This window comes from Centruroides vittatus, unplaced genomic scaffold (genome assembly GCF_030686945.1).
Source record: "Centruroides vittatus isolate TY-2023 unplaced genomic scaffold, ASM3068694v2 contig_426, whole genome shotgun sequence".
Classification (NCBI taxonomy): domain Eukaryota; kingdom Metazoa; phylum Arthropoda; class Arachnida; order Scorpiones; family Buthidae; genus Centruroides; species Centruroides vittatus.
In genome coordinates, this window is record NW_027122232.1 from 971,694 (window position 1) to 988,556 (window position 16,863).

General features: G+C 30.1%; 1 protein-coding gene and 1 long non-coding RNA gene across 2 annotated transcripts in view; one reads left to right on the top strand and one right to left on the bottom strand.

Moving 5' to 3' along the window:
• Window positions 1–16,863, top strand: part of mib1 (mind bomb 1) — a 155,084-nt gene that overhangs the window by 99,139 nt on the left and 39,082 nt on the right. The gene's annotated exons all lie outside the window — the stretch shown is intronic.
• LOC136976874 (uncharacterized) lies at window positions 783–2,251 on the bottom strand. The gene is made up of 2 exons (XR_010880992.1): window positions 1,713–2,251; window positions 783–1,090 (listed from the first exon to the last, which is right to left on the bottom strand). It is a non-coding gene; the product is annotated as an uncharacterized lncRNA (long non-coding RNA).

Here is a 16,863-nt window from a genome sequence, read left to right on the forward strand (position 1 = left end):
TTTATCCGCCCGGCAGCAGCGACTGGCGGGGAAAGAGACTTTACAGGCGCTGCCGTCATCCGAGAACGTACTGGGCTATTAACGGATGTTGCCAATAATGGAGCGAAGAATCGGTGCCGCTCGAAGGATGCCAGGCGGGATTTTGGCGCTGTTTTCTCTTCCTCCAGCAGTGTAGTTTTTTCCGTCCCTTTTCTTTTTCGTTTTGATTACTATCAATTAACCGGCCGATCGATTAACCGGGATAACTTGTATTCGCGTTAAGTTAAGCACCGTCTTTGAGATGGCTTTTCGAAATCGCGTTTTTTTTTTCTGAAGCCGAATCTGTAACAACACTTTTTAAATTTAGAAATTCGACTGTACCGCTTATTTTAAATTTAACCGGATCAACGAAACTCGTTTCCATAAATTCCGTTGCTCTTTCCTTATTTGAAATTTCCATTCTCATCACAACCGCGTTTCCATTACGCGGGGAGGCATTGTATCACTTTTATATTTAACTTATAGAAAATTCTCGTTCGATTCATTTTTGATTACGTACTAGAAAGGAATCCTTCCATTATATTTTAAAAAATCAACTTTTAATTTATTGTTTTTTTAATATAAATGTATAATTTTATTTTTTTAAGATAGTTTTATTTATCGACATGAAAAGTAGACTGGAGTGGACTTTTTAAAGATTAATTTAAATAAATTTTAAAAATAGTCATTTCACGCCTCACAAATTATATATGTTTATAAAATTACGAAGGTTAGCGTCTTAAATTAGAAAAAAATTACCAGCATTATAAATTTTATTGGTCTTTTATTAAATTCCATTTTATAATCTTTACCGTTATTTACAGAACCTACATAATTTAACAGAAACGGGAAAGATGAATTTTTATTCTCTTCCTTTTCGGGATAGGCGATGTCTCCTACAGGCTATGTCTTCTCATCCTCCCCACGACTCCATACTTCTTTACATTCCATACCGACCACATCACATATGGGAAGCAAGGAAGTACGGGGACGTGACGAGATTTTTTTTTCTTCTTTCCTTTCTTCTTTTTGTTCCTATTTCTTCCTTTTTCTCTCGTTTTTTTTCTGAGTCCTGAAAAATAAAATATAAATTAATCTGTGGAGCGAACTTAAAACTGTTTATTTTTTATTAAAAGGTAAACGTAGATTTGGTATGAGAGATAATTGCTTCCGATGAGAGAAACTCTTAATTGCGAAAACTGCTACCACGTTGACGTTATGCCATGTACCGACTTATACAGTTAATTCGTAATTTTATACGGGCTCTTAAAAAGTTAGTCATTCGCCTTTACGCGGGAAATTCATTCCTCGAACGCCACCTGGTGGTCGGCTGAATTTTCACGTTTCCTGTATCGGACGAAGTAGAGTACACTTTTTAAAATAGTTTGTGTTTTTGTGAATTCGTATCTGTTAAATGTACTATACGTAATGGCGCTGAATCAATTAGCTTCGCAGAAAACACTTCTGCCAATTAACCACATTTAAAATACTCGAAAAAATACTTTAAATGCTTAATTATCCGTCAAGTCACACTAACAATTTACATCTAGTTTTACAATGAAGTGTTATAAACTTTTGTATAGTTCGACTCGAGTCGCTAAAGGCCGCGCCACGTTAGGCTTACCCCCTGGCGCCAATTCCCCTCTATCCCGCCTAAGTACTTTGAGATCGGTAGGAAGGAGAAACGAGCTTACCGTGCATCGGTCGACTTCTACTTCCAGACTGCCAGCTAGCGACTCGACACGTCGACCGACGCATCGGATTCCATATATGGTTCCTCGCCGTAGCTAAGTCGGGATATAAATATCGGGTGGTGTCCCGCTCCTTCCCCTCGCTGGGGGTACAATGTAGTCGAGTCGTCCTTCTATCGTCGGATGGGCGATTCCATTGCAAGTTCTCCAGCGACGTCACTCCGTAACTTTCGTCATAGTAGTAGTAGTTTTTCGAACCTTCTTCTCTCTGAAACTTCGTCCGGGCGTCATCGTCACTTCCGCTTGGTACTACGACCTCCGACCCGATAACGCGCGGACACCAGATGTTCCCCACTCGTCCCACTCCCGTCCGCCGAGTTAGTAGATACCATTAAGAATAGCGGGGGTGCGATCGCCCAATTCGTTGTCACTGTGGAAGACTAGAGAGTTCCGGGAAGTATTAGAGCGTCCTACGTGTCGAATTACAACTCCCCCGACGATTGCTTTACACTTAGGACGATCCGCGTCAGTCTTAAATGGTGGAAACTCTGCGGTGGGAATATTTTAGAACGATATAAACACCGTATCGAATATTATAGTTTTAAATAACTCTAACAGGACAAAATTGTAACAGAATAATTCTAACTTACTTCAATGCGTTATGTTTTGCTTATAAACTTCTGGACGATAAGCGGAGCTAAATCGAGATTAGAGAAAGTCGCTGCCACAATTTACTAAGTTTACTCGACGTTTTTAGAAGCGCAGAATTAAAGTAGGACATGCCGATCCTTACTCTTTTAACTTTAATTTAGTTTTATGAATGGATCGTAACTGCTCTAAATGATGTGCTTATAAACGAATAAAGCAGAATTCAAAACAAATTGAACCGCACTTTTATATATAACGTATTTTCGAAGCTTTTATTTAAAATTACTCATTTTACGGCAAGAACATATTTCCGTTTTCGTTCTTTTACTAAGTACACAACAAAAGGCTCTCAGTATATTTTTCTAAGGACGAAGCCTAGAAGATAACGTTTAAAGAAACTTGTATAGTAGTTGAAAAGGCTAATTGTGAAACAACTCTATACTTAATAGCTTTACAGACGTTTAATCAATGCTTGCATTCTGCTAATTAACTGTAGTAGTTTATGTATTCTTTGTACCGGTTTAACTAATGAAAGATATTCTGCTTTTTTTTTAAATAGAGTTTTATTTAAAAAATGTAATTTTACACTTTTTAGCAAAGATTTTAAACAAGATCATACAGAAATGTCAATCCAAACTAAGTTTGCATGTTTCCTGTCCATCTTATCTTGTCAGATACAGGTTATGAATAGCATCAAAACAAATTCTATCTAATAAATATTGATGATGACGATGATATTTATTAGTAGGATTTGTAATAGAAACATTCTTAGAAACAACTATTCAGGAATTTTACGAACAAATAAGTAATAGTCTAAGTAAATAAACTATCTTCTATGCATCTGGTATGTCTGGAGAAATTTGTTGGAAAGATGTATAGACATAATGGAGTGATCCGTTTATCGAGTTCAATCTATATTTTATCTTTTACCGCTGATTTAGAAACCGATAATAATGATGACCATCTCTTAATGGTAATAACGTTTATTCGAATCTACAGACAACGATCATAATTGGAAATTTCTTTTTTCCCTTTCTCTAGTTAAACGTTTGGGCCGGTTTAGGATATTTGCACGCAGAAGAATTTATATCTAATTTAAATAGATATTTTTAAAACACGTTATCGACGGAGTCGTATTGTTTGAAATGACGTAAAAGTTAAAAATATTCGCAAATTTTTCGGCCGTTTTTCTTAAGGCCAGATTTATAAACATGTCTATTATCATTTAAAATTTTATTGAAATATTTCCTCCGTAATTCGCCGATTTTATTTCATTCATTCGTCTAAGTTTAGAGCTTTATATTGTCCGAAAAGCATTCGGAGTCATAGATGGGGACTCCGTTTTTAAAGAATTTTATCGTTAAGATATTAATTACGTGCGTACCGAGGGAGGCTCCCCTAGCGGCAATAAAAGAATTAAGCTCATTGCGTGTAATGATAGAAATGTTGTTTTTTTTTCCTGTGACGTAATTAGTTAACAAATTAAAACTTAATTTATTTGTCAAAATAAAGTTTAACGTGAAAATTAATTTACTTCGAGAAATATAAATTAGAATTTAGTTGTGTTATTTTTAATACGTAAAACTTTTTTTTTGTTTGTTTCTAGATCTCACGATGACTAACTGCATTTATTATGTAATTCACTACTATTAAAAGTTAGTGAATGTATTTCTCGAATATATTTTTATTTTATATTTCATTAAAAGTTTTTACAGAATCGAGATAATTCTATATGAATGAGTTCTGTTTAACTGTTCTCAAAATAAATTGTAATTAATGACGTCATCGATACAATCTTGTCGGGGTTGTTAATGCGTTACTTACGGTCGTGAAACACTCGTGAATTTTATTACATGCTTTAATAATCGTATTGTGTAGATTTTAAATTAGTTTTTCGAGAGAGATTAAATAAATAAATATAAAAATTTGTATCGTCCGTTCAAATTCATGAATGATTTGACCAAAGTCAAAAGATTACGTAGCGAAACTAACTTTTTTCTTATGACCTCCGGCCCTAAAAATGTTAAAAGAATATTAAACAGCTGATGATCGTATCTTATCTGTTTCGAATATATTCGACTTGGTAATTTCGATTAAAAAAGTTTGTAAATTTTCGAGCAATGACGTCATTAACATATTTACAACGTGTGTCGATGACGTCATGGCTAAAAATTCGTTGTTTGAAGAAATTGTAAATAGACAGAATATGTAGAACTAATAGCACGTGATAGTGTCTGTAAAACTGTTTTTAGAGCGAAGAACGTAACAAAGGGATCGTATTTCGGTGCCCTTTATGATACAGAGACAGGGATGTTATCCTACAGATAACATTCCTGGGCCAGAGGCTTAAAATTATCCAAAAACACTTTTTGAAAGAATTTATGTATACTTTTAAAATATATATACGAATATTGAAAAGTTTTCTTACGCAATATAAAATTTAAATAAAATAAAGAGAGAAAATGTTAGTGTATTGCTTAAAAATAATTACCGATTTCCAAATTGATTTAAATTTATTTATATTAATAATTAACTTCATTTGGTTAAATTTTAGATAAACATTTACAATTCATTAATATTAATTAATATATTCTATTGTAATAATAGCTAATTTAAAAATATATTAGTAATAACCTTTTACCTGTTATAATTTACATGAATTAATAATGTCAGTTTAATTTGGATGCTTTCATAATTAATATCTGTTTAGAGTGAAACTTATTTAACAGTACAAATTAAGCATTTTTATATTTCAATAGCTAAAGCACAACAATCTGTAATACACCAATAGTGAAGACTATAAGTTGGTCACTCTTTTTCATTAAAGAATTTTATAAACAAATTTATCTATCTAATAAATAAATAAATCTTATTTTATAATATGTTTTAAAAAAATTTCTTTTTACAGTATAAAAAAGTTCATAAATCATTGATATTATAAATAAATTTATTTAATTTGTTTTGCTTTAATTCTATACAATTATATTATGATTAGATAATTAAATTAGCACGAGTTTTCTTAGAAAGCAATTAAGTGTTTATATAACTGATTATTAAATTGATTATAGATTGATATGTTTGAACCAAATTAGATGTGTAAATACTGTGAAACCTTTATCTATTATTCCTGATGTATTGCTTTCCTGGAAAGATCATTCAATTTCCCAGGTCCCAGAACAAATCTTATTTAAGTATGGAAATTAAACCTATATCAGTTGTTTCTCAGTTTATTTTTTTCTCACATGGTTAGAATTTTGAGTCTTGGAGAACATTTATCCTGGGCTGATCATTTTTAATAAAGAGCAACACCACATAAAAAATGTTATTATGCATTGATAGTAGCAACAGTGGTTGATGTTTTCAGGACATGGATAGCAAGCAACAGTTAGGATGCTTGTAAGATTGCACAGCTATCTGCCAGACTTTAGCTGGAGAGAAAAGAAATGGCAATGATGACGATGAAGTGAAGCTTTAAGCAGTGCCCAGGTTTTACTAGAGCACTTCATCCATTCAAGTCCACAAGAGCATTTTTATATCCACATCACTGAAAGAGACAAACTTTCAATATTCACAAAGTTAATTGTTCAGTATGAAAAGCAAAAGTGCTACTAAACAAATGAAGACTAGTAATGACTTTTTATAAAAGAGGTAATGTAGACTGTACTTGACAGGGAATAAGCATAATTGATGTGTTTTTTTTATTAAGTAGATCATTGCAGTAGTGGAAAATGGTTCTAATTGCCAAATAATACATTTTGAGTTATGCTTATTGTAATAACAAATATTTCCCCTTTTTCTGTGATAAAAGGTCCTGTGTGTCATTTCAATTACAAAATATGGATTTTGGCCATTATGATTGGCACAGAGTGGTGCTTATGAACAGGGCGGGCCAAGAGTTTTTGGCACACTCCCTTTTTACTAAACCTGCACACCTAACACTGATATCTACAAAATAATACCTTTCTTACTTATTCCAGCAATGTTTATTCCAAATTATAAATGTTTTTGACCACATTTAGAGGCCTTCAAGTAAAAGCCATTCCATTTATTAGACATTCCTATTTCCTATGCCCATTTTTAGAATAAAGCTACTGGACAGATGTGAAGCACTGTTGTCTCAAGTACATTTTGTATGTCTCCTTAAGGCTGTTCAAAATACTAGAAGTTGCATGTATCCTGCACACCTACATATGCAACAGCTTTAGATGTATACATAACATATGTAATTAAAATAAATGACAAATATTTCTCTCTATCTGATGCTGACTGTGGCATCCATAAATTGTTGCACCTTAGACAACTGTCTTGTATGCTTATAGGACAATTTTAGGATTTTTTGCCACTAGGACCAGTTCTGATTATGAATTTCTTTGGTACTGAGAGTTCTGAAAGACACATAAGTGTCACTTAGGACAGTTTTTTACTACTGCTATGAAATACATAGAGGCAAACAACTTTTTTTCAATTCTCATATGTCTGGTTCTATTGTTTTTTCTTATCATAATTATGAATTTGTTTACATCCCTTTTCAGTTTTAGGGGTTATGTTCCAAAAAAAACTGCTGCAGTTAGTAAAACTACAAATGCCAAAATGGAGATTCTACGAACAATAAGAAGTTAGAAGGGTAACATAACATTGAATATTTGCTATATAATAATAACTAGTTTTACATCGAAAACACCATAATATATATAACAAAAATTTCAGTAAACCATAAATGAAAAATTTTTTTAAAATTCAAACCGGTTAAAAAGAATCAAAGTTAAGAATTGATAATCAGTATTCCTTGCAAATTTTTTTTGAATTTCTTTAATAGGGCAATACTTCATTTAAAGTTCAAGCCATATTCAATCACTGGATCAATGCTTATAAAATGATCATTGTAGTTATATGCTATCAGTAATAGTAGATAAAAAGAATAACATTGTTTTTAGCTTTTAATTGCAGATAATTTTTTAATTATATAAAGAAAGCATTAATTTATATCTTATCTAAAAATATGGTATAAATGATTGGTAATTAAAATATTAAACAATAATCTGAAAATTGTTTATATTATTTTCATTCATTACATTTTTCGTAGAAGTTGCATTATTTCAAAACATTGATTGTGAAATGATGCTGCCTGTCCGTAAATGGATGAAGCAAATGATATAATGTTTACACAAAACTCAGTTTTGTAAAAACAAAAAAGTAAACTATACTGAAATAAATGAAATCCAATATAACAATAACTTAGTGAGCATGTCCAAATCAAAAATTATACAATTTTTTGTTTTCTATATGCTTTTCATGGTCTTTTCTTTTAAAAGCTGTGTTATTTAAATTAGAACTGTGAATTAAATATAAAACATTTGTGAAATTTGTTTAATGCAAATTTCACACATTTTTTTATATTCCTTCTCCTTGTCTACGTATATTTTCTGCTTGATCACATTTTTCTTTTGTACTGTTTTTGTAATAATAATAGTGAGAGCTGTGTTCCTCTACCTTTTGGCAGACTTTGTCAGAAAAAATTTATCATTATTTCTGTAAAACAATTGTTGCTATACAGGATGTGTTTGCATACAATTGCTATATATAAATGCAAATCTCGGTTTTTATAACTTAATATATAAATGCTACTTTATTTTATTTTTTGGATTCTTTTTAAAAAAATATTTGAGATAACAAAAAGCTTTTAGTTATATTTAATTATCATCTAACCACATTTTGTTGAAAAACTGTTTGATAAAGGTAGCTGGCATTATTTTTTAATGGTTGTATTACATGCATCTTTATTTTCAGATGCATTTTTTATTATGCTATCTTATCTATGTTATGTAACTTTTTTTTTACGTAACTTATCTCTTTTTGTGTTTCATAACAATTTGTTGTAATATCCAGTAATCCTTTTTTATTCTTAAACAATATTTAAACACTTTTTCTGTATTTTTATATTTAAAAATTTTTCCATTCTAAGATCACTACAACATTCTGTATTTTTACATTTGTATACTATGTTCCATTCATAGACATTCTGTGAGAATCTTTGATATTCAAAGTAATCTAGCTTGATGAAAACCTTTTGAATAAGGTAAAAAATGTTAGCTATTAAAGAATTTACTATAATTTATAATTGTTTATATTTTTTGTTTATGGTAAACCTATTTTTGCATTTAATTTTTGACATCAAATATTTGATATATTATAAAATTGAGTAGAATCAAGCTAGAGGGTATTTAAGAGAAAGTCAGCTTACATTAATTCTTTAATGCTATCATTTTCATATTTTGCATTGATTTTATTCATGATCATACTATTTAAATTCTACTTTTTAAAGTAAAGTAGAGTTTAAACAATAAAATTGTGAAACCTAAAAATAACTCGATATAAGTTCAAGAATAATTAACCTGAAATTTATTTTAGAACTTATTACATTCTGAAGATTCAATTTTTCAATTAAAGAAATAAATATATTACATTTGTAATAGTTTTTCAATTGTATTCAAAAGATTGATTAACAAATACCAGTTTCTTCTTTTAAAGATGAAATAAAATTATAAAAACATTTAAAAAAGGACTCAGATTTTTTTATTATCAATTATTCTTAAGTTTTGTGTTTATATTGTTTAAATAATAAGTTGATGGTTTGATGCTATTGATAAATTATTATGAAATTTTATAGTGTAGATATTTAAACAAAAATTTTTTTAAATTAAAAAAAAAAATTAGAATTCAGCTGATGATAATTAATATAATTTGAAAATATATTTTATGTTGACATCTGATGCTGTTACTACTGAAGAAAATATTTAAAATAAATCTTTACCTAGTCATATAAACCATTAATTTTTTTTTTAAAGATACAGTAGAGCATGATTATCCAAAACAATTCGGGATTGGGGTTGTTCGGATAACTAATCATTTATGAAAAAATATATTAAACACAAAACTGTACTGTATATATTTTGTATCGCACATCTTAAAATATATACCTTACATAAAGTAGTACATTAAAGTAGACCTGCAGTTTAGGTTGGCAGGGAGGGGATAGTGCTGCAGTGCCACAGCACTAGTGGAAATTTGAATTTGTGGACTGGAACATTTTTGGTTAATCAATGTTTCTGTTGATTGATATTTGGATAATCAATGCTCTACTGTAATTACTTTCTTACAGTTAGAGTAAACTAGATACTTTACAAAAATTTGAATATACAAAATAATTTTATGGAACTATTTTTGTTATATAGTAATAATTTTTCATCTGTATTCAATGACACAAAATTTTATATAGGAGTTTTCAGTGTTTTAAAACAAAATGATCTGTAGCCAGACAAAATTAACAAAAAAAAAACCAGTTGAACTGCTAATTAATCACTTTAAAATAAAAATCATATTAAAATATATAATAATAATATATTAATTTTACATAAAATTCAACACAATACATTTAAATTTAATTTATAATAGAATCAGTTATTGCACAAAGGAGATAAGTCACAAAAATGCATATTCTCATTGTGCTCGAATACTGAATTGTTCCAGTTGGGACCAGTTTGAGTATCGAAATACCACTGTGTTTCATTCATCATTTTTAAGAATTATTACTTACTTATGGTTAAAAAAAGTTTAACATTTTACTAAATATGACAAACATTTTTAGTTAATTTGATTTAATCTATAAAAAGAAAAACACTGAGTGTCTTAAGGGCTAAAGTCTGAAATCAACAATGACACCTGGTTGATAGGAAAGTTAATGCAATTTTTTTTATTCCTTGACCTATCAGTTTTCATTAAAGTAAACCTGATGAAAAGCACAAAATAATTTCAATATTGGAAAACCCATAGGCAAATTTGAGACAACCTGCATGCTTACTTGAATTTAAAAAAATCAAATAATGAAGTTTACACTTAAAAATTGTGAAATTTTGTATGGAGGACTTCTAAAACTGTGTTAGAGCAAACTGTGTTGTATGGGTAATATCCCCAGTTTTCAAACCATGTTGTACAACAGATACCTGTAGCTGAATATGGAGGGTAAAAATGTTGCTTTCTGATATCTTTTTATACCATGGCTGCTTGTAGTTGAGACTGTCTTCTTATTTTACTGGAACCACATCAAACTTGTGTAACTTCCTTGCTTCTGCAATTAAGGCTACAGATTCACTAGAACATAGACTCTGTCGGTCAGTTGCAGAGATCGAGTTTATGTTAAAAGACGTTAACAACTGTAAGGCATCTAGATGTTGGCTGGCTGAAGTGCGATTTAAAATGCATTGCAAAGACAATCATCTATTTCTGAATGCTGTTTAAATGAACCTCAGCAAAACATTGGTTCTTACTTTCTTCACCATTACTCCCCTCTTTTAGTAGTCATTCAGCCAATTGGGTCTTTGTTTGTGACGCCAGAAAAAAACTCCAATGAGGTTGCAAGATTACTACACTACTACTGGATTTTGTTGTTTTCTAATTGAATCCTTTCAAAAGAGCTTTAAGAAATTAAAACAGTTGGAATAAAAAATAGTATTTGCGTTTTTCATGAACTGTAGAGGGCGCCTCATTTTTACAAAAGGGCTACTTTATCTGGGTTGCTTCTAACTAGTAATGTAAAATTAATCATATATTACTGTCTGATATAATGATATATGCTGCTTGTAGCTGTTTATTAAGAAATTTTATAGAAGGAGAACAATTATTGCTAGTGGGAGGTCATTATGTGGTATTGAAACAAATGAGCGAGATCATCCTATACATAAAGTGTCCTTTGTGTTAAAAAACATCAGCTTTGACATTGTCCTAGCAGGGTCAGATTTACAAGTACAACTTACTAAAAAGTAAGTTGTTGTTGCTTAGGGCCTTGACTTTCGAGGGACCTCAAACATTTGTACAAAAAAGAAAATTGAAGTCAAATTTTGTAATAAACATTTATTTTACAAACCAACAAAATATGCTTTACTTTTTATTTTGTGTAGAAGTTCATTAATTTTTTTTCTAAGAATTAACATAAGATCTTTTTAAAAAAAGATTTATAACGGAATGGGTATAAAAATTTAATTAAATTCAGTTATAAAACAGAAGACTAGTGAAACCTCACATCTTTTTCTTCCAATATCCATATGAAATCAGAGATAGTCTGATTTAATTCTTTTCTTTTTTTGATTGACTTCTAAAATTGTGAAGGGTTGGTAAGGGGCCTTATAGTTCCATTTAGGGCCTAGAAATGCTTAAATCTGGCCCTGTATCCCACAAAATTACTGGCATTTCAAACTTTAAGAAAAAAATCCTTTAAAATTGACAGCATAACTTGTTCAGGTAAAGCTGGAAAATCAGGAAGCTTCTGCCAATTCTTAACAGTCTAATTCACTCTTTCAGAATTCAGAAAAGCTGAAATATAACTGACTGATTTCCAAATAATCATCTGTTTTTCATGTGAGAATAGACAAAAACTTATATCAGGCTCCCATAAAGCTTTGAAATTGTAATTTGGAATGCAACAGAAAGCATTGCTTTTTCTATTGCTGTTTATATCTTTCCTGCTGATAATACACAAGAATGAATCAAACGACCCAGATAGAATAGTTTTGTTTTTAAACACCAGAGGGCGAGCATCTGGTGAAAAATGCAAATAGTCATATGTATATGCTTTATATTGCAATTTGCTTCAGTAAAGCTATTCAGAATTGGTTAGGACTCAATAACTTGCATAATATAGTAGAAAAATTTTATATTTAAGAATGTTAAAGTAATTATTTATGAAATATTGAAGAAATGAAGCTTTATAAGCAATTTAAAAGTGCTTTTGCATTGTTATACAGTAGAGAGTCGTTTATCCGAACACCGGTTATCCAAAACGTCAGTTATCTGAACGCTTTCCAGTTGGACTGTGTCGTGCTGAATCGAACTTTTTTGATACTAGATTTACTTCTAAAGTATAATTTTTATGTTTTTATATTTTTCAATATATTTATTTTGTTTGTACAAAATAAAGAAATAATTTTTAACGATACAATAGCCTCGATTATTATTATAAAAATTTTCGTTAGGCTTAAAATCAATGAAAATTCAATACGAAGCAACACGCAACGGAGAAAAATTTCACCATCGGACGGGTTAATATATTTTTTCGTACATAATCAGTTATCTGAACAACCCTAGTCCCCAATTGATTCGGATAAATGACTCTCTACTGTAATTTAATAAAATTATTAATTATCAGAGTTTGTGCTTGACTACAAGTCTGCCAGTTAAATTGACTTGTATGTTCTAAAATTTAGAATCAAAAACTTAAAATTTTCAACTTAAAGTACAATATAAGACAAGACCAAATTTCAGCCTGCGTTTTATCAATTGTATAAGATGACCCTCCTAAACCTACAGATTAAAAACAAAATGGGGGAAACTCCAAATAAATAGCAAACTATGCTTATATTGCAGAAAGTAAATTAAAAGGAAGCTATTATCAATGATTCATTCCTTGTGAGAAAATATTAAGCATCAGTTACATTGGGCACTTTTTATGATCAATGATGAGTTCTACCAAGATCTTGGTGCCAAGATGGGGGCTCGTCTCTGATTCCAGCAAGGAAGCAGTGGGACGGATGATTCAAATGTAAGATTTCAGTTTATTCATCAAAATTTATTTAATCTCTTTCAAAGTAATCACTTATACCAACATTTTTCCAATGCTCGAAACATGCTTTAAAGTTGTTTTTGTGAAATCCCTAAGGACTTGATCAGTGCCATAAAACAAAATTCACTGCAACTCAAAATGGTGACCACAAAGTGGAAATTTTAGTCAAGAAAATATGAAAAAATTACACAATGCCATATCAGGTAAATATGGAGCTTGCACAACCAAACAACAAGAGCATTGTGAGCAGGTTCATATTGTGGCGAGTTTTCTTGCCACAAATCAGGTTGTTTTCTACAAATTGCTTCGTGAAAATGACCTAAAATGCTCAAACAATATTCTTGTTGATAGTTTGGCTGTCAGAAGGAATTTGTGATGCACAGCACCACAACAATTGAAGAATACAGTCAGCATAACCATGATTTTTGAATGACTTTGACATAGTCTTTTCAGTCTTGTTTCACCTTTTGACCATCATTTAGTTCAGGGGTGGCCAACTTTTGTATACATAAGATCTACTTTTTATCTTAAAAATGCGTCGCGATCGACTTGTTGTCATAGGCATAGTCTAAGTGGGGAGGGGGAGGTGTGAAATACATACTATGTTTATACACTGTGTTTCAGTACGTGGTGCACTGCTTATGAGTCGAGTCATAACTGCATGCATACTGTTGTGTTCGGTTACAAATATAATACATTAAGTCAAGACATCGCGAGCGATCGACCAAAATTGGCTTGGCGATCGACTTGTTGGCCACCCCTGATTTAGTTGAATGTTGAGTCGTTTTGGTGTCAGAAGTGTAGATTCACATTTCATCACCCATAATGAGGCATTTTAAGATTGATTTGTTTTGAGAAAGCATTTCCTCAGCCACTTGAACACATTTATTTTTGGAAAAATTCAACATTTTCAGGACAACTTGAGAATGATATGCCGCAAGCTCAAATGATCTTTTAAAATTGCTCGACAAGTTTAAAATGAAACTGGAACATGTTCAATAATGTTCCTAATTGTTAAATAATGATCGTTGAACACAACATCTTTGACTTGAATGATGTGTTGTTCATCAGTTGAAGTGGATGGTTTACTGGAGCATGGTTCATGTTAGATACGTTCTTTGTCTTCTTTGAACATCTACCGCTCAAACTCTTGGTTTTGATAGTAATCAAAGTTTTTTGCAACATTTTCAATGTTTTTTGTAACACTTTCAATGTTTTTTGTAACACTAATTCCATTGTGAAAACAAAATTTAATGCACATTTTTTGCTCAATTACTCTCAACATTTTGAAAAATCTCCGGCACAAAAATTCTTTATACACAAACAAAAACAGATGATAACATAAGGATTGCTGCTAGATGTTGATGAAAATCATCCCAAACAGCAAAATACGACGACAGCATCCTCCTCAATAGGCTCAGTTTAAATGAACCATTCCTGATACTTTTTGACCACAGTAATATATTAATATAATGAACTAGTCTAAAACTGAAAACAAAGTGCAGAAAATCAATTACATTTTCTTCCAGTTTATTAATATAAAATTCAGGAAATTAAGGAACAAATTTAATAAATTTATATTTTTGTAATAGATTACATGATTTATTAATTAATAAACTGTTTTTTCCCCTCTTTATGGAAGTCACAGTTTTATAGTTGCTGATTAATAAAAAGTTACATTATGTTTATATAATAAAACATTTGGTTAATGTTACCTCAGGTGCCAAGATGGCGGCTCGTCTCTGATTCCAGCAAGGAAACAGTGGGATGCATGTTCTAACCTAACCTATTCTAATAATTTGGTTGCTAATAATTATGGTAATTTATTAGAATAGGTTAGTTTAGGTTGGAACATGCATCCCACTGTTTCCTTGCTGGAATCAGAGACGAGCTGCCATCTTGGCACCTAAGGTAACATTAACCAAACATTTTATATTAAATCTTAATAATTTGATGATTTTAAAAAGATAAAATTTTTCATTAGAAGAAAAAAAAATGTAACTAACTAAAAAATTTTAGTGCAAAATATGATAGTCATGAATATACAGCAGTCTTATAAACATGACGAAAACACTCATTGTTACACTTTGACATTAAATAACATTAGCATCAAATGATAATGGTGAATTAACGAAGAAAGTTTTTCGTACACGTAAAACAAAAGTAGAAACAAACAAAAATCAGTGTTGTTGGAAACTTTTTGAGAGTCAGTTTGGATAAAAAGTTACCCAATTTACTCATCAAATGCAACTAAATGTGAGCCCTGAATTATGAAGTCAGATCAAGAATTTGCAACATCAGGTGTTTGCTATTTGTTTCTTTATTATTTCTTAACAATGTTTGATTTAAAATATTTGCATCAATGTACATTTAATAACTAAAGTATATACAGTATCAATTCATGTGCTGTTGAAAAATAAATCACTTCTAACATTAATAACATTACAGTTTCAACAATATGACCTTGAGAGAGAGAGTACAGTAATTTGGTCAGACAGGATAAATTATATACTGTGTAATATGAATTATTTATAATAATTGAATTATAATGTATAATGACTATTTTTGTCATATTTGTATTAATATCCATGAATGAATTTTTCCATATTACAATACATTAAAAGTTAGTTATAAAAATTATATATTTATTATTATTTCTTTTTTAGCTAAATTGCTTTCTAATGTTTTCTAAGAAAATTTAGACTATTAGTTTCACAGCATAAAAACCTTGCAAAATAAAAAGTTTGATTTTATAAAATTTAATTAGGATAAACTGTTAGCAAGAATTTTGCTATTATTCCTAACAGTTACAGGAAGATTTGGAAAGTTTTTGAAAAAAATTTTGCCTGAAGATGTGTATGTATTTATGCATGTATGATCAAGAGATATGTACACTCAAGGTATGTATCACACATATCTTGAGTGATTACAGATTCCTTTTAAAAAGAAACATGCAACAAACCTACATTATTTAAAGAACAGTACTAAGATTTTTATTCATTAACAGTTTTTCATTACAAATTACGTCTAAGAAAAGGTTAAATCTTATCACAGAACTTAATCAATGTTCTGGATCATCTGGGGGTTGAATTCATTTCATAAAATTGTTTAGAAAATTGATTCCTAAATACGTCACTCTCCATAGTGAGATTGAATAACTTTAAAAAAAAAAAAAACTACCTAAAGATAAACCAATAAAAATTTACATCCTAATTGCCATGATCTAAAGATCAGATTTTTTTTGATAAAGGCATGTCTACACTATTAAATTTCTTACATCAAAATACTGAAATCAAGAAAATATGAAAATAATATTTTGTCTACATCAGGGGTCAAACTTTTTTTTCACAGTGGACCAGATAACTGAAAGAATGACAAGCATGGACCATATAACCATTTTGTTCAATATACACAAAAGTACAAAATACACAACATATTTATTTACCAATATGCAAACATGATCGCTGCAGCAAGCTTGTAATTGCTTTTCTTAAAAACTTCATTTCAGGTACTTACAGAAAAAGTGCTCTGATATCCACAAAGTTGCAAAAAGTTGCCAAATTTTTCATTTCACTGATTTTCCTAAAAATTATATTACTGTCAAATACAAAAATCAGATTGGACCAATTTTGGCATTTTTACTTTAAATTATCATGTAGAAAAAATTAAAATAAGTGTATCTACTATCTATGATATTTCCATATAAATAATTATATTTTAGCTCATTTGTGGCACATTGCAGCCTGTATAATAAAATATCAATAAAATTATTTTTGTTCCCTATGATTGTTTTAACTTCACTATGAAAAAACATTATTCATATCAAAATATAATTGCAATAATATGCATTTTTTATTCTTAAAACTATTCTACATATTAGCTGTATAGTAAATT